This window comes from Chelonoidis abingdonii, chromosome 10 (assembly GCF_003597395.2).
Source record: "Chelonoidis abingdonii isolate Lonesome George chromosome 10, CheloAbing_2.0, whole genome shotgun sequence".
NCBI lineage: Eukaryota > Metazoa > Chordata > Testudines > Testudinidae > Chelonoidis > Chelonoidis abingdonii.
Genome location: NC_133778.1, coordinates 5,904,511 through 5,922,346, shown reverse-complemented (window position 1 = coordinate 5,922,346; position 17,836 = coordinate 5,904,511). Strand labels below are relative to the sequence as shown.

The 17,836-nt window shown below is 46.9% G+C and overlaps 1 protein-coding gene and 1 long non-coding RNA gene across 2 annotated transcripts in view; one reads left to right on the top strand and one right to left on the bottom strand.

Annotated features, from left to right (window-relative positions):
• LOC116818559 (uncharacterized) overlaps positions 1–17,836 on the top strand; it is a 98,391-nt gene that overhangs the window by 32,813 nt on the left and 47,742 nt on the right. The window lies entirely within an intron of this gene.
• On the bottom strand, positions 7,677–15,704 carry LOC142047378 (uncharacterized). The gene is made up of 3 exons (XR_012656613.1): positions 15,151–15,704; positions 9,333–9,412; positions 7,677–8,234 (listed from the first exon to the last, which is right to left on the bottom strand). It is a non-coding gene; the product is annotated as an uncharacterized LOC142047378 (long non-coding RNA).

Below are 17,836 nucleotides of genomic sequence, written 5' to 3'. Positions count from 1 at the left end.
AAACTAGCACTGCTAAGGTGAGTGCAAGCTAAACTTACATTCTAGAAGGATACTGTTACACCTCTACCCTGATATAACGCTGTCCTTGGGAGCCAAAAAATCTTACCGCATTATAGGGGAAACCGCATTATACTGAACTTGCTTTGATGCGCAGCCCCCCAGGAGCACTGCTTTACCGCGTTATAGCCAAATTCATGTTATATTGGGTTGTGTTATATCAGGGTAGAGGTGTATTTGATTGTCCCACTTTAAATAATCAATCACAAAGCACAATATGTTAATAAAAATATTTTTGATAATTGCTCCAGCCAGGACAGGTTAGGCATTTTAAAACTCACTACTCCAAAGAATTAACTTTAAGCATGAGAGAAATAAAATTATGAAATGCACAGACCAGTTAAAAAACTAAAATAAGCAAACTTTGAAAGAATAAAATTACAAAGAATCTTTGTACATTTTTTTTGGAAGTACCAAGAAGTAACAACACCGCCATGTGTGAGAGAGGGAATGTTGGGGGAGTGTGTAAGACTTTGTGTCAGTGTGTGTGTGTATGAGGGGGGAGGTGTCAGTGGTGAGCTGGAGCCGGTTCGCAGGAAGCGGTTGTTAAATTTAGAAGCCCTTTTACAATCAAGCACCCCGACCCGGACTCAGTCCCGGCCGAGCGCCCCGGACCCGGACCCAGACCTGGTCCCGGCCGAGCACCCTGGACCCAGACCCAGACCCAGTCCTGGCTGAGTGGCTCTAGGCAGCGAGGTAAGGGGGCAGGGAGCAGGGAGGGGGTGTTGGAAAAGGGCAGGGTAGTTCAGGGGGGTGGATAGGGGTTGGGGCGGTCAGAGGGCAGGGAACAGGGGGATTGAATGGGGGCAAGGGTCCCGGGGGGGCAGTCAGGAAGGAGCAGGGATTGGATGGAGTGGTGGGGGGCAGTTGGGCAGGAGTTCCAGGGGTAGTCGGAGACAGAGAGAAAGGGTGGTTGGATGAGGCAGGGGTACCAGGGGGCCATCAGGAATGAGAGGATGGGTTGGATGGGGCAGCAGGGAGCAGTCAGAGGACAGGAAAGGGGGGTGGATGGGGCAGGGACCCCGGGGGGTATCAAGAAACATGGGGGGTTGGATGGGGCAGGAGTCCCGGGGGGGTGGCCACAACCCCCTCATGGGGTGAGGAGGAGGGAACCTGTTGTTAATGTTTTGGCAGCTCATCACTGGGAGGTATGTGTGGAAGACTGTGGGATGCCTATACTTACCATTTAAAGTGCAAAAAGTCCCTTTTTTGTGCTGAAACCGTGGGAGCGTCCACACTTGTTAATGACTTTTTGCGGTGAAACTCGGAAGTTTCACCGCAAAAAGAAAACCACCTTCGTGAGAGGTGTACAGCTCTTACCGCTGTTCTTTTCGCACTGCTGTGAAAGTGAAGACACCATCAGTGTAAACGCACTTTGGCTTCCAGAGGATATCCCACAGTTCCAAAAGTGACCACTCTGCTGCTCTGACGCACGGACAAAGCCCTGGGAAGTGTGAAGCTCCCTTTCCCGTTGTTGGTAGATATGGTGGGCAAAGCAGACAGACAGCAGGAGGTTTTAAAAAAAATGCCATGGAAGAAACCAGGAAGTAATGGTGCTCCTGAGACATGAAGCAGGGCAGCACAGGGCACTGAGCAGGGACCCAAAATGCCTTCCAGTCACCCCCCCCTTCCCACAAGATCTATCGAGAGCTGCACTGTGGGATAGCTGCCCTACAGAGCTGATGTCATTGGGGATGGAAGTGCTGGTCGTGTAAAAACTCTCTGACACCCGAGAAATTGAGTGAGGGGGGTCAGGGTAGGGGTAGGGGGTTGGGATGCAGGAGGTGGTTTGGGATGCGGGCTCCTCCGGGCGGCGCTTACCTCAAGCGGCTCCCGGGAAATGATAACATTCTCCAGCTCCTAGGGGGAGGTGCAGCCAGGCAGCTCTGCTTGCTGCCTGCACCTGCAGGCACAGCCAATGAGAGCTGCAGAGCCAGCACTTGAGGCGGAGGCAGTGCGTGGAGCCACCATGGCTGCTCCTAAGCCTAGGAGACAGAGGGATATGCCAACTGCTTTCCGAGAGCCATGCAGAACCGGGTAGGGAGACTGCCAGCCCTGCGCCAATCAGATTTTTAAAGGCCCAGTCAGCAGTGCTGTCTGGAGCCGCCAGGTTCCTTTTCAGACCGGATGTTCCATCAAAAACCGGACACCTGGCAACTCTACACAGGTGGGTTTCACCCTGAGAGAATGAATCTCCTGGTCCTGGGTAGCAAGTTGTGAGGGACAGAGGCATTCCTTGTCACAATTTGCTACCATTGTGAAATCTCTGTTTTTAATTTGGATACTGTCATGAACATACAGCTAAGGGTAGCATAAAATCCCTCCTTTACCTGTAAAGTATTAAGAAGCTCAAATAACCTGGCTGGCACCTGGCCAAAAGGACCAATAAGGGCAGAAGATACTTTCAAATCTGTGGGGGAAGGTTTTTGCTTTGTGCTCTGTGTTGTTGTTCTCCAAGTAATCCAGCTTCTACTGAAATGATACATCTAATATTAAAGAAATAGTAAGTAATAGCAAGGAAATGTGTTAGGTTATCTTTTGTTTTAGCTTGTGAATTTTCCCTATGCTAAGAGGGAGGTTTATTCCTGTTTTTTGTAACTTTAAAGTTTTGCCTAGAGGGGAATCCTCTGTGTTTTAAATCTTATTACCCTGTAAAATTATCTTCCATCCTGATTTTACAGAGGTGCTTCTTTTACTTTTTCCTTTATAATAAAGTTCTGTTTTTAAGAATCTGATTGGGTTTTTAGGACACTAAAAACCCAAGGGTCTGCTCTGTGCTCACCTTTGTTATCTATTTGGTTGTTATACTATTCTCAAGCCTCCCTAGGAAAGAGGGTGAACGGGCTTGGGGGGATATTTTGGGGAAACAGGAACTCCAAGTGGTTCTTTTCCTGAATCTTTGTCTAACTCACTTGGTGGTGGCAGCATAGTGTCTAAGGATAAGGAAGAATTTGTGCCATGGGGAAGTTTTTAACCTAAGCTGGTAGAAATAAGCTTAGGGGGTCTTTAATGCAGGTCCCCGCATCTGTACCCTCGAGTTTAGAGTGGGGAGGGAACCCTGACAGACACAAAGAAAGAAAGAAAGGTATTTTTGTAATTTGGAAAAGCATTCTACAGAGTTAAACGTCACGGCTATCTAAGTAAAACCCGGAATTAAGATGCTGGTAGTTTCTTTCCACTGTAGATAGTTTCTATAGCAAACAATATGGCCTAAATGTGTAATAGTGTACATACAAAACTGCAAATATTGTAAACAGTATTTGGAATACTTAGGAATACCTTTTAAACACAAGCTATTAGGCACAAAATTTACCACGGTTCCTTACACAGATTTTTTCCCTCTCTCTGTCCTCCGCTCCCCACATTGTCACTGTTACATATATGGAACAAGTTTTCAGCACAGTATTTGCACTTTTGTACTTTGGTGCACACACGTCTGTGCACTGCCCTCTGGTCTTATTTCTTAGGCCTTTTCCTCACTGATAAAATTGAAGTGCCTTGTCCCCCCGTTTTAGTTCACACACCTTGTTTACACCAAAGTAACAGCAACGAAAGACACCCCTCAGCAGTGGCTAGATTCACAAAGGGATGTGAATGGATGTTAGGCCTCCTGACACTGAGCACTTAGAAAGCCACGGGAAGAACACAGGGATCCACTGAGATGAGTTAGTGGCCCAGGCTCCCTCCACCAGGAATGAGGAGAGAAGGGCTCCTTAGAACGCAATTCATGGAAGCCAGCCCGTGAGGTTGAGAGCCACCTAAGCTAGCCAATGGGAGGTGCTGATGAGAGGGGTGTGTCCTAGCTCACAGAGTTTGATGCCTAAGTCCCAGCGGTGAGGAGGCATCGAGGAGCCCAGAGCTGGGAACCTACCCCCTGCGGTCAGATGGCTTAGGTATCTAAGGGGTTTCTGATGAGAATGAAGTAAGCAGGTGCCTAACTTCACACAAAACAGCCAGAAAAGGAGAAGATGGGCTGGTGCCCACCATATAACTTTTAGCCCAGTGCTTAGAGCGCTCACCTGAGATATGAAAGACCCTTGGTCACAGCCATTCTTCCCATCTGTCTCCCGCATCCCAGGTGAGTGCACTAAAAGTTATACGGTGAATGGTGACACCATCTCTTCTTCCTCCAGCCAGGTTATGAATGGCACCTAAGTGGCTTCTGAGCATGCCTATCATATGAATACACACACAAGATAGATATTTCCCCACCTATCTTCCCCGGTTCATGAATCACTCCAGGACTTGGGCATAAGACAGGCAGCTGGAGTAATGCAGCATGCTGCATGTGCAGACAGAAACTTATGCTCCTAGGGAGCTTTTACCCTGAAAATGAAGCTGTTGAAGGAGTTTAGGCACTGACAGGATCTGTCAGTAATGTTGTGACTCTCAGTCACAAAGCTTAAAACTGAGAGTGCCCAGATACATTTGTGAATCTGGTCCCGAGTCTCTATCATGTAGTTCTATCATGTAGTGTCCACATCTGGCTTAATAAGAATGTCAGCATCCCCCTTCTTTTCCAAACATTTCTCTGTGTTGTCAGCAAAGCCGTCCCTCACAGCAGATATTCAGAACATTTCCCCCCTTGAGGGCTTTTTGGCTCAGTTATGAGGTCAGTCAACAGGTGGCTTGTCTTTAATGAAAGCGTCCTCCATAGCTTCAGAAACAAATGCAGAACACGCCTAGTAACTGCAGTCAGACCGTATTTCTGGAGGTTTCTCTGCCTGGTGCTCACCCCTGCACATGTGCTGAAACACAACAGCACAGCACACTGTATTAAGTGAGCTGAAAAACATGTTTGCTGCAGCCAATCAGACTGTGTCCTCACACCTTTGTGGATATCACAATCATGGATTCATTAGTTTTACCATCATACTGTAAGAAAGATGTATAAGACACGGCAGTGTTTTAAGTCAAATTTTCCTGGGAGTGCATACTTAGTAAAAGATAGGGTTTGTATCGCATGTGGTTAGGAGCATGTAGAGGCTGAGATGAATGAGGTATTTCCTGTCCCAGTTCTGCGCAGATAGCTGGCACAGGGGGAACACACACACACAGCCCACTGCTATCAACATTGAACAGAGCAGAGCACCACACAGGAGACAGGAGCTGATAACATTGGTGTCCCTGACCGCTGAGTAAGCGAGCTGTCTGTTGTAGGAATCGCGATCTAACATGACAGAAAACTACGACCTAGGGAACCCTATTATCCCCTCCCTTCAAATCCCCACAGAGTTTGATAACTCCTGGACCTGCTGGGTTGCTAGCAAAAGAGGTCCATATGAATTTAAAAAATATAATGAGGAAGAAACATGTAATGTAATTTATAAGGCTAGGGCAGAGACAATAGCCTCGAAATGTAGACTATTGCAAACTATACCCATGGCTGTTAAATGGTTAAAACAGCACGCCTCAATACTGGTGGGGCAAGCAACAGTAACCAAAAAAAAAAAAAAGTAACAAAAAATAGTAACAGTAACAAAAAAAAAGAAGAATCAAAAGAATCTACACAGCCCTGGAATGCTCCCACCCCGCTTGCAGGGTGGCAAGCAGTCCACAGACAACCAGCACAGGAACAGAATGAAACACTGGAAACAATTGGAAGGAACCTACAAAAAAATACATATGGCATCCCCTATTATAAATATTGGTGGTAAACAGCAGGCTTCAGGTAGCTACCCTGTGCCTGAAGAATGTGGACAGAAATGGAAAAAGGTGGGCCTAGTAAAATTAAAAGACGAAACGGGGTCCACTGCATTGCAACCATCATCTTATGATGAAAACCACGTTCCGGTTAAACTTAAACTGAGACTTAGGGTTTGGCTACACTTGCAGCTGTACAGCGCTGGGAGTTATAGCTGTCTTCGTTCAGCTCTGTAAGGAAATTGCTGCAGGTGTGGCCACACTGACAGCTATCAGTGCTGCAGCGTGGCCACATTTGCAGCATTTGCAGCGGTGTTGGGAGTGGTGCATTATGGGCAGCTATCCCACAGAGCACCTCTTCCCTTTCTGGCGCCGTGGGTTGTGGGAAGGGAGCGGACGGTGCGGATCATTCTGATTCCTGTCCCAACGGCCCGTGATGCATCGCTTCACGTCCCAGCAATTCCTGTGTTTCCGTCCACATTTGGCGCCATCTTTCCATGGTTTCTGTGCAGCGCGATTCTGTTTTCCGTTTTCGTCTGTGGGAAATGGAGCCCAAACTGCTGAGGAGTATGCTGATGAGTCTCGCCAGCACATCACGTTTGGCAGTTCAGCTATTCCTTCAGATCCAAAGTGACAGTGAGGAGTCCGTAATGCATACAACACGAAATTGCTTGTGGCATTCATGGACATGCTCAGCACTGTGTAATGCCGCTTTTGGGCTCAGGAAACAAGCACTGAGTGGTGGGATCACATCATCGTGGAAGTCTCGGCTGATGAGCAGTGGCTGTAGAACTTTCAGATGAGAAAAGCCACTTTCATGGGATAGTGTGAGGAGCTTGCCCCCACCCTGTGGCGCAAAGACATGAGATTGAGAGCTGTCCTGCCGGTGGAGAAGTGGGTGGCTATTGCAGTCTGGAAGCTGGCAACTCCAGACAGCTACCGATCGGTTGGGAACCAGTTTGGAATGCGAAACTTGACCGTTGGAATCGTGTTGATGCAAGTTTGCAGGGCCATTAATCGCATCCTGCTAAGAAGAACCATGACTCTGGGGAACGTGCAGGACATTGTGGATGGCTTTGCACAAATGGATTTCCCCTAACTGTGGAGGGGCGATAGGTGGGACGCATATTCCTATTCTGGCACCACCCCACCTAGCGTCCGAGTACGTTAATCAGAAGGGGTATTTCTCTATGGTTCTCCAGGCACTTGTGGATCACCGTGGGTGTTTCATTGACATTAATGCAGGCTGGCCTGGAAAGGTGCATGATGCACACATCTTTCGGAACACTGGCCTGTTCAGGAAGCTGCAGGCTGGGACTCTTTTCCAGGACCATGAAGATCACAGTAGAATGTCGAATGCCCATTGTGATCCTTTGGAGCCCGCTTACTCTGTTAAATGCCATGGCTCATGAAACCGTACACAGGGGCCTTGACAGCACAATGGAATGTTCAACTAAGGCTGAGCTGGTGTGAAATGACTGGTGAGTATGTTTTTTGCCATTAATAGGGCGGCTGTGCGACTCTGTATGGGAAGCTAAATTGAAGGGAAAGCAGCATCCCCGTTTATTATCCAAGTGGGCCGTACCCTCCATAATATTTGTGAAAGAGAAGGGTGAAAGATTCAGTCAGGCATGGGACACTCTGCAGTTCAACGGCCTGGAGGCTGATTTGCACAGCCAGAGAGCAGGTCTAGAGAGGCCAGCACAGGGCTGCAAGGATTAGGGATGCCTTGAGGGAGGAATTTGAGGCTGAAAACCACAGTAACGTTTGGTGCCTTGCACAGGAGTGAAGTGCAGTAGTTACAATGTTAGTAGGAATCTGTGTTTCCTAAGCTGATTTGCAGTGCCTGTTTTCTTTCCTGGGTTAAGGTATCTTTAACTTTCTGCAGTAATAAAGACTCTTTTCAAAGCCAAAAATTCATTTATTGAAAAGAAAAAATACTTTATTGAAAGACACAACTTTTTTGGAATCTGAAAGGGCAAGGGGGTGGGGTGAGGAACTGTACAATCACAGATTTGCATATGTCATGTCTGGAGTGCTGTGCAATGAGTGCTGCACTTCAGGATGGCTATACTGCATGGTGATGGGGGTTGAGTGCAGAGGGTAAGGGCTGTAGATCTCAGGGATGGTTGGTGAACGTACAGGTGTTGCAGGCAGCTGCTGGTGGTAAGAACCCAGATGCTGGGGAAGAGGGTTTGGAGCTGACATTGGGGCACAAGGGAAAGAGCTTTGGGACAACAGCAGGGAGCGAGGGCGGTAGTGCTCCGCCTGCATGACTACGAGCGCCTGGATAGAGTCCGCTTGGCGCTCCAGGATGCTTATCAGCCGCTCAGTGCTTTGCTTCCCGTGCACTGCATTTTCCTTTCGGATCCTGCTTTCCCTCTCCCTCCACTCCTGCGCTTTTTGATTCTCTGTGAGAGATTGGTGCATCACTTCTTGCAGCATGTCTTCTTTGCTTTTTCGCGGCCTCTTCCGGGGGTTTTGTAGTCTCTCAGCCAGTGATAACATGGACAGCCAATATCTCAAGGTTGCATCTGTAAAGGCAAAATGCAACACTTAACAGAGGCAGCATTGTTTATACCAGACAGAGTAATTCCCCCACACTGAAGCAGGGCACATTAACAGTTTTCACAATAGCATAATTTTCTCATCCCAAAGAGAGCGCACATAACCCACGGGAGTAAGGGGGACTGATTGTTTCAGGGCTGTAATATCCTCTGGGTTTCTGTGCCTTGTGGAGAGCCAACAGCTTCAGGGGGTAACCTACACTGAACACTATCCCAACATTTTCCACAGGAGTTTATCCTGGAAGATCTCGCTGCTGCGAGTCACCTGGGACGCACGGGAGGGTCTGTCTACAGCAATGTGGATTCCGCCCTGGCCCCTATGCGGCTTGCCTGTGTGCAGCAATGGGCCCCTCACCCCTCGCGGCACAGTGGCGCGGACACGTTAACCTGACTGGGACAAGGACCACAGTGGCTCTCCCAATAAACCTGTGCAAGCGCATTGCCCACACTCTGGATGAGACTTTTGAAGAGATTACCGAGACAGATTACCGCAACATGCTAGACCACATCAATGCACTATTCCGCATCTAGGCATGGATGCATGCAGCCCTAACCCTCCCTCCTCTCCTGAAAAATTTCCATCCTGAAAATAAAAGCCGCTTACCGGGAACCTGCTCTTCTGTTTGTCCTCCAGCAAGTACCAGCTGCTGTGAGTGGTTACCTTCTTCCTGGCTTGAGTAGAGCTCCTGGCTGCTTGCCTCCAGGGTGTCTCTTCCCACCCCAGTACCCTCAATCTCGCTTTCCTCCTCCTCTTCCCCTGCTCTGAAGTGTCCATGGTGGTCCTCGGAGTGGAGGTGGGGTCACCCCCAAGTATCGCATCCAGCTCTTTGTAGAAACAGCAGGTCATGGGGGCAGCACCAGAGCAGCTGTTTACCTCGCGGGCTTTGCAGTAGGCACTCCGCAGCTCCTTCACTTTAATCCTGCACTGCAGCGCGTCCTGCTCATGGCCCCTTTCCATCATGGCCCTTGATATCTGCCCAAAAGTATCGTAATTCCTACAGCTGGAATGCAGCTGGGACTGCACAGCTTCCTCCCCCCAAACACTGATGAGGTCCAACAACTCACCATTGCTCCATGCTGGGGCTTGTTTGCCATGTGGAGGCATAGTCACCTGGAAAGATTCACTGATTGCACTCCATGCCTGGCTGAGCAAACAGGAAGAGGATTTTTAAAATTTCTGGGGCATTTAAAGGGCGGGTCTGACAGTTGGTCACCCGAGGCCAGGGCAGTAGAGGTCGAACTGATGAGCAGAGTAACTAGAACAAGCATTCTGGGATACCTCTGAATACTTCTGGACGCTAGTAACAGCACTTTTGGTGGCCACACTGGCGGAGCAGCACTCCATCAGCAGCGCTATAGTCTTTATTCCCCTTTTCGAGGTGGAGTACAACCAGCGCTGTAGCCAGGGAGATACAGCGCTGTATGTGCCTTGCAAGTGTGGACGGTGAGTGAGTTGCAGTGCTGTAAAGCCACCACCACCACTGCGACTCTCCAGTGTAGCCAAGCCCCTAGACTGGTGCCTGTCAAAATGGGAGAAGTAAGTTGTGATAAAGCCTCTGTCCCAAATCTGGACCTTAGCATCCAAAATTTGGGGGCTTAACATGAAACTCCCCCCAAGCTTATACCCAGCTTGGCTCTGATCTCGCTGCCACCAACCAGGATTCAGTGCCTGGTACACTGAAGCCCCCCAAAATCGTCCCTGGGGGACCCCCCAAGACCCAGAACCCCTGGGTCTCCTATCTCAAACGGGAAAACAAGTTCCTCCCCCTTGTCTCCTCGTTATCTGATCCCCAGCTTCCCTCCCTGGGTGAGCCTGGGCGATGCAGTACTTAACTCCTTGAATACAAAACAAAGAGGCCAATCAACCTCTCCCTAAGGCGATGCATTCAAACCTAGTAAAGCTAACATAAAGAGATTTTCCACCCCCCCTTTCCTGTAGCCTAACCAGAGAAAAACCAAAAACCTCAACCAGGTTTTAAAAAGAAACTTTATATAAAAAGAAAGAAAATACAGAAAAATATAACCCACTGCATTAAGATGTCAATTACAGGCTCTTGCTTATAAGAATTAGGAATACACAGTCTGATTCAAAAAATAGCCAATTTAAACCAGTCCAGCAATTACACCCATGTAAATACAAACCAAAGCACATAACAGCCTATTGCTTGGTTTCCTTTGTACTCACACTTGATAGTAGAATATTAGAAAGAAGATTGGAGTTAGCAGAAAAGCTGTTTCAATCCATAGCCGGGAGAAACAAAAGACCCCGAGTTCCTTTCCCTCCCAGACTTTAAAAAAAATCCAGTTCTCTGATTGGTCCTCTGGTCAGGTGCTTGATTCCCCCCTGTCCACCCTTTACAGGTAAAAGAAAATTAACCCTTACCTATCTACTTATGACATAAGTGCACAGAAGGAAAGAGTAGCAAACAATATTTTCACTGCATTGGTAAATCAGGTGAAGGAAAAAATGGAACAGATCACATTACGAGACCGGAGCTACAACTCAATTGCAGGGGAGTGAATAAAAAAGAATTTCAAAATAAACAAAATTAATCAGGTTAACACCTAGAATTGATGCATTAACCTATGGAGTTGCCCAAAACCAGTTAACTGCAGCAAAAAAGGGCATGCCTGCTATCCATTTGGCAGGCAGACAAAAGCAACAGACACTGGGAGAACAAACTGAGGTTTTACAAGAGCAGGTAACTACCCCCACTCTCAAAGGCAGGATAAAAAACAGGAATGCAGTTCCCAAATGTGCAGGTTCCCACCTGCTTTGACCCATGGAACCACACTCTGTGCTCATATCTAAAAATATAACTTTCTTTTTCAAATATTTTTACATATCGGTTAAGTTTTTTCCTTTATATGCTTTCTCAGTTTGCTAAACTTGCTGCTGCTGCCTGTACTTTCAAATACCTTGATAGAGTAAGGGCTTGGCTACACTCGAAACTTAAAAGCGCTGCCGCGGCAGCGCTTTGAAGTGTGAGTGTGGTCGCAGCACCAGCACTGGGAGAGAGATCTCCCAGCGCTGCACATACTCCACCTCCTCATGGGGATTACCTTGCAGCACTGTTTACACTGGCGCTTTGCGCTTTACAGTGCTGTATCTTGCAGCGCTCAGGGGGGTGTTTTTTTCCCCACACTCCTGACAGAGTTGCAGCGCTGTAAAGCACTAGTGTAGCCAAGGCCTTAATCTCCCTTGGCTCAGGTCTCGCTATCTTCCTAGGTTGCTCTTCACTCCCCCCCCACCCCCAACCACCATTTTCCTCCGCCTCTCCTCACTTCTCTCTCTCTCTCTCTCTCTCTCTCTGTTTTAAAAGTTAGTTAGTTTTTATAGAAACCTCCAAAAGATAAAACAATTGAAAACAGAACAACACAAGAAACAAAAAAGAAAACAAAGTAAAAAAACCTTTACTTTATCTAAATCCAGTAAATTAATTTTAACCCTTCAGGGATGCAATAGCCGGAATTATTCCTAACTTTCTTGAAGATATGGTTGCCAAGCAATCGAAATGCGCACTCTGCTTCTAATTCTAACCACTCACTAATATTTGAGACATGGGCTTTTCTTATTTCCATGTAGCAGAGTTTTAAAATAATGTTAAATATAAAGTAATGCAAAATTCCTTGTTACCAAATTAAAACAATAAATTTGGCAAATAATATATTTATTAATTTTTGTTAAACGTTTTAAGGTAATAACTTTTTATTCAAATATTTAACCCTTTTTATTTCTGTTTGCCTTAATTTGTATAGTTATGAATAGAATTCTGGCACCATTTGTTTTTAATTGCAAGTTTGTCCTGTATGCCATGTGCATTGTCCTGTGTTGTATGTGTCACATGACTATTTATTATTATTTTTATTTTACTGCAACAAAAGTCAATTTTATACCCTTTTAAAAATATATGTATGTGGTACCCCACTATTTTAAGATCATGGTTGGGGTATAATCGTAGTATTAACACCAATTTTTTTGTGCAAAGTTCAGAAAGGTTTCAGTTACCAATATAGGTACACATATTTCTGCCTCAACAAATAATGCAATTGCAAACAAAAAGAATTCTCATTTATTAATCACAGTTTTGTTTTTAAAAAAAATTATTTTGTTATTCAAAGAAAAAATGCATGGGGAAAACCTCAAAATTAAGGTAAAGATAATATTAACAAAATGTTAATTTCTTGTTTGGGTTTTTATAAACTTTTTTTGCATTTTTAAATACAGTTATACGACTGTGATAGCAAAAAATGTTAAAAACAATTTATGCATAAAACTAGCCAAACAATTTCAATAGGTTTCCACCTTTGGCTCCCAAACAAAAAGCATCGTGAAAGCTTAATACCCTCAAAGTATTTGCATGGATCTGTATTTAAAATTTATTTTGGTTTAATTTTATAGATGGTTTAATCTTATACACTTTTATTTTATGTTATGTTATGTTAATGGCAAGCAGTGCTTGTTAAAGTTTGTGCTCCTAACAAGAGTGAAATTAGTATCACAAGCAAATTAACTCTAAAAAGCTTGTTAAACATTATGTTATTGACTCTTTTGCTAACACAGAATATTCAGTAGGGGAAAAAAGCAATATACCTTCTCACGGAAGATTGTAAACATTTATTTTAGCCTTTAAGCATTACATTAGTAATGTACCTCAAATGAAAACGAATGTCTATACAACAATTGCAAAATTATAGCTAGTGTTATAAAAGACTCGGTCCCTATTACATTGTCCCTATGTCAAGGTTCCTTCCCCACTCTGAACTCTATATGTGCACAGCAGGCTCTGCCAGGGCACAGTTGGGCACTTATTCTTCCAGGGCTTTGGAGCTGTGCAGGCAAAAACCTGCAACTCCACTGCTCCAGAGTTGCTTCGTGCTCCAGCTCTGGGCTCCGCTCCAAAGCCTTGACTTTCTTCCTATCATAGTACATGTCTGACCAGTGCAGGGCAGAGAAAAGCAGTGACATCACATTTTAATCTTGAACCATTTATTGAAATGTTGTCAGGCCAAAACTGATACCTGTAAAATATTGTAAAGGCTTTTCTCTTCCCCATCCTGTGAACACTGACGTGCTGGGCAGGAAAGTTAAGATGAATGCTCCCCTGCTTCTCTCCCTCTCTTTGGGCTTAAACCACCCCCACCCCTGGTTTTTGGATTATACAAAACTTTAAAAATGTTGAAGACAGGTCAAAGGTCACAACAGTGTTTGTGGGAAGGACTCCAGCAATGTTTGATGGTAGCTCTGACTGCTATAAAGACCTTTTTACTTTTGAATAAGAGCATCCATACAGGGGTTTAAGGCACTGTAACTTATGTGCATTAACTTCACAACCAGTACAAAAGTATAACAGGATACTTCATTATAAACCAAAAACAAAACAAACTGATTTTGGCAGTGTAGATGTCATAAATAGATAGCTAAGGGTTAATGTTTCTTTCACCTGTAAAGGGTTAACAAAGGGAACCATACACCTGACCAGAGGACCAATCAGGAAACCGGATTTTTTTTAAAAAGCTCAGGGACGGAATGTTTAGGTCTGTGTCTTTTGTCTGGCTCTCAGCTATGAGAGGGGATCTTTCTATCTTCAAGCTTCTAGTCTTCAGTTTCAAAGTTGTGAGTACAAAGGTAGAAAAACAATAGGCTGTTATTGTTTCTTGTTGTATTTACATGTGTGTAGTTGCTGGAATGTTTAAATTGTATCTCTTTTTGAATAAGGCTGTTTATTCATTTTTTCTTTTAAGCAATTGATCCTGTATTATTGTCACCTTGATACAGAGAGTATTTTGATGTCTTTTTTCTTTCTTTTTTTTATATAAAGCTTTCTTTTTAAAACCTGTTTGAGTTTTTCTCTGGTTAAGGCTAAGGAAGAAGGAGGGGGAAATCTCTTTGTGTTAGCTTGACTAGGTTTGAATCTGCATAGCCTCAGGGGGGAAGGTAAATTGCCGTCTCTGTTTTGCATTCAAGGAGTTAAGTACAGTATCGCCAGGATAACCCAGGGAGGGGGAGCTGGGGATGAGATAAAGAGGAGATAAGGGGAGGGGGGGTTATTTCCCTTTGTGGTAAGACTCAGGGCTTCTGAGTCTTGGGGTCCCCCAGAGAAGGTTTTGGGGAGACCACAGAGGGAGTCAGGCCCTGAAAATTCCTGGCTGGTGGCAGCGATATCAGATCTAAGCTGGTAATTAAGCTTAGAGGGTTCATGCTAGCTTCTCAGTTTATGAACGCTAAGGTTCAAATCTGAGTAGGAAGGTATGACAGTAGAGCAGTAAGCTTGTCAGAATTAAGAACATCCCCAAACGGTATAACAAAATACCTAGCATACACAAAAGGCTATGAAATTAAATAAAGTAGAAACAATTCAGTAGAAAAATTTAACTATGAATGCCACAGATGAAGTTACAGAAGAATAAAGTGTGGACTTCAGTATTTGCAGGATAGGAGATTACTTACAAAAAATAAGGATTTTTAATCACTTTTCAGTTCCAAGGTTGTGTGTGGGAGCGGGGGGCAGAAATCACATGTTACTGCAGGGCCAACACAATATTGAATGTTGTGGGAACGTAAGATCACCTGGGGGAGGGGGAGAGAGAGAGAGAGAGAGAGAGAGAGTGTGTGTGTGTGTGTGTATTCTAAAGTCTCAGAAGCAAGAGGGCAAATAAGAACTAGTAAGTATGGGTTTTAATTTAATGTCTTTTGGTGTTTATTTCATGATTTTTCAATTCTTGTGGCTGTCAATTTATCATGGGATTGTATATCCAAATGTAGAAAAGGTTTAGTAGAAATTCGCCTTTGAGAAGGATTTCAGACAAGGTAGGATAGTGCTGTTAGGGCCAGATTTGAAAAAGATGACTAGGGGATTTTCAAAAGCCCTGAAAATCTGACCTTGAGTGAACATTTGGGAACCAAGTTCTACACACAAGGGGTGACATCCTCACTCATGAGGGTGCTGGACAGAGCAGCAAAACAACGGTTGACAAAAGTAATCCCCAGTGGTGGATCAAAGGAAACTGAAGCAGTTTTGTCAGCAACCCAGGAAATCAGCTAACCTTGAAGTAACATGATCCCAGAGAATAAACTTCTGTTATAAAAAGAACAAAAAAAATGAGAATTAAAAACTGTAAATGACTGTATTGCAATTACAAACAGGAAATAGCACACTAAAAATAGATGTGATTGCTGGAGATACTAGCAACAATTAATATTTTCAAAAATTGTTTGCTAATAAATAGCAGAATGACATCCACCTTCACAATATTATCAAAGGTAAATGATGAAGTAAATTTAATGGTGTGAAACTACATTTACAGCAGATAACAAAAAAGGAGACTAATTATGTTATGAGGCTTTACGTGGACATATGGGTGTAGTGTATTATATTGCTCCAGACTGGAATGTGCTACTGGTAGCAGTTATTGATATAGACTGGATTGTAAGAAACTGCTACTTGATGTAGCAAATGCCTACAGGTAGCAATTTCTTGCATTATAATCTATGTGAAATTGCTACTTGTAGAGATGTGCTATCTGTAGCAGTTACTGCTACATCTGGATTGTAAGAAACAGCTTTTGTAAAAGAGAGGTGCTGCCTGTGAGAGGGGAAATAAAAAAAGCTGCTTTGCCCCCCCACCATTTTTGCAAACACTGGTGTCTCAGTCACATTGGGGTAACTGCTACCCCCCTGCCGGGTTTTGCCCTCTGTCATCACCTCACCCCAAGCTTAACTCCTGCTCCTCACCCTCAGCCCTGATTTTGCCCTTTAGCCCTTCTCTTAATCCTGCCTCCAGCTGCTTGACCCTCTTGACCAGTCAATTTCTGTCCCCTGCTCAGACCCTGGTGTCCTCCCCCTACCCCCCCGGCTGTGATTCATCCCCTTTTTAACCCAGGGCCACCCCAGGGGGGGGCAAGTGGGACAATCTGCCCCAGGCCCTGGGCCCCACAGGGGCCCCCACAAAAATATAGTATTGCAACTTTTTTTTTATGGAAGGGGCCCCCTCAATCCTCTGGGTGGCCCTGTTTTAACCCCTGTAAATAGCCGTCAGAAAATTTTTACCTCTAATAAGGGCAGGGTGAATGCAGTGGCTTCAGCAGACCTTACTGAGCATGCTCAGTTTGTGTGACCATATAGAAAAGCCACTTTGCTCAAATAAAAAAAGCCTCTGCCCCCCCCCCTCACCCCCAACAAACCATTTTGCAAAGCACTGGTGTCTCAGTGCCACTGGGGTAACTGCTACCCTCTCTGCCCTGCTTGTGCCAGTTTGCCCTCTGCAAACACTTCACCCCTGGGTTAACTCGCCCTGCTCCCCCCCCCCCCCCGGATTTTGCATCCTTAGTCCCTCGCCTAATGCCTCCAGATGCTTACCCCCCCCAAGACCATAAATGTTCACGCCCCTGCTCCAATTCGCCTCCTTGCCACTTTTTAACCCTGCCAAACGGCCGCAGAATCTTATGCTAGTAAGGCATGGCTCAGCAAGGTATGAGCACCACCTCCTGCCCTGGGTTTCCGCCCGCCCCGCCGTTGCCCCGCACAGTACTCTGCCCATCCCCCCGGTTTGCCGACCTGGCCAGCCAGAACACGAGCCCAGCCCCGGGAGGGGCCAGGATTGACGGAGCAGCTGAGGAGCATCCCAGCCCAGCCGTCGGGCGCTGCAGCAGCGCTGGCACCGCGACCCGCCCCGGCGGGAGCGGCATGGGAGCGAGCGGGCCGGGGGGGGCGGAAGCTTCCTGCGGCCCAGCCCTCTCCCCAGAGGCCCCCCGCCGTGCCCGGCCGGCAGCTGCCGGCGCGGAGCCGGGCTGCGCTGGCCCCGGGGCGGGGAGCGCTGCAGGCAGCGGGGTGGGGCCTGCTGCTGCGGGACACAGAAAGGGCTGGAGCCAGCGGAGCGGGCGGTTGCGGAGAGCGCGCCGGCGAGAACAATAGGCCGAGCGGTGCCGGGCAGCCCGAGCCGGGCGCGCTGACCTCCCTCCCCCTGCGCTGCGAGCCGGCGCTAAGCCACGGGGAAACCTTCCGGTGAGCGCTTCTGCCCGGCCGAGGGCGGGCTAGTTCGGGGCCCGGCTCGCCGCGCAAAGCCCCCGCCGGAACCCAGTAACTGGCCGGCCGGCCTGCCAGTGAACTCCGCACCGCGTCCCCGGGACTCCCTCGCACCCCCCCCCCCCCCCGGGATCTTGCCTTCCCGCGCTGGACCGCGCCGCCGCGGGCTGAGATGGAATAGACACCGGGGGGGGGGACAATTATGGCGGGGAGAAGGGAAAGGGCGGGGGCAGAGAGACCAGGTGACGGGGGAATTTACCCCTCTCTGTTCAGCCAGGCATCGCAGCGAGGGGAAGAGCGGTTGCCCCACGGGGGGGGGGGAGTGAAATCCCTCTGATGTACCTCTCCCGGCGCCAGACTGATCAAATCTCCCAGCTCGCCCCATTGCCCAAAGGTAGCAACAGGCTGCAAAACCCTGTCGCTTCCCTCTTCCTATTCCCCAGGACGAGGGCCTCTGTCTCCTGCACACGGTTGCCCAAGTCTCTCCCCAGTGCAGAATTTACAGTCTCCTCAGATTTGGGGTCCCGCTCCATTTCCGCAGCAA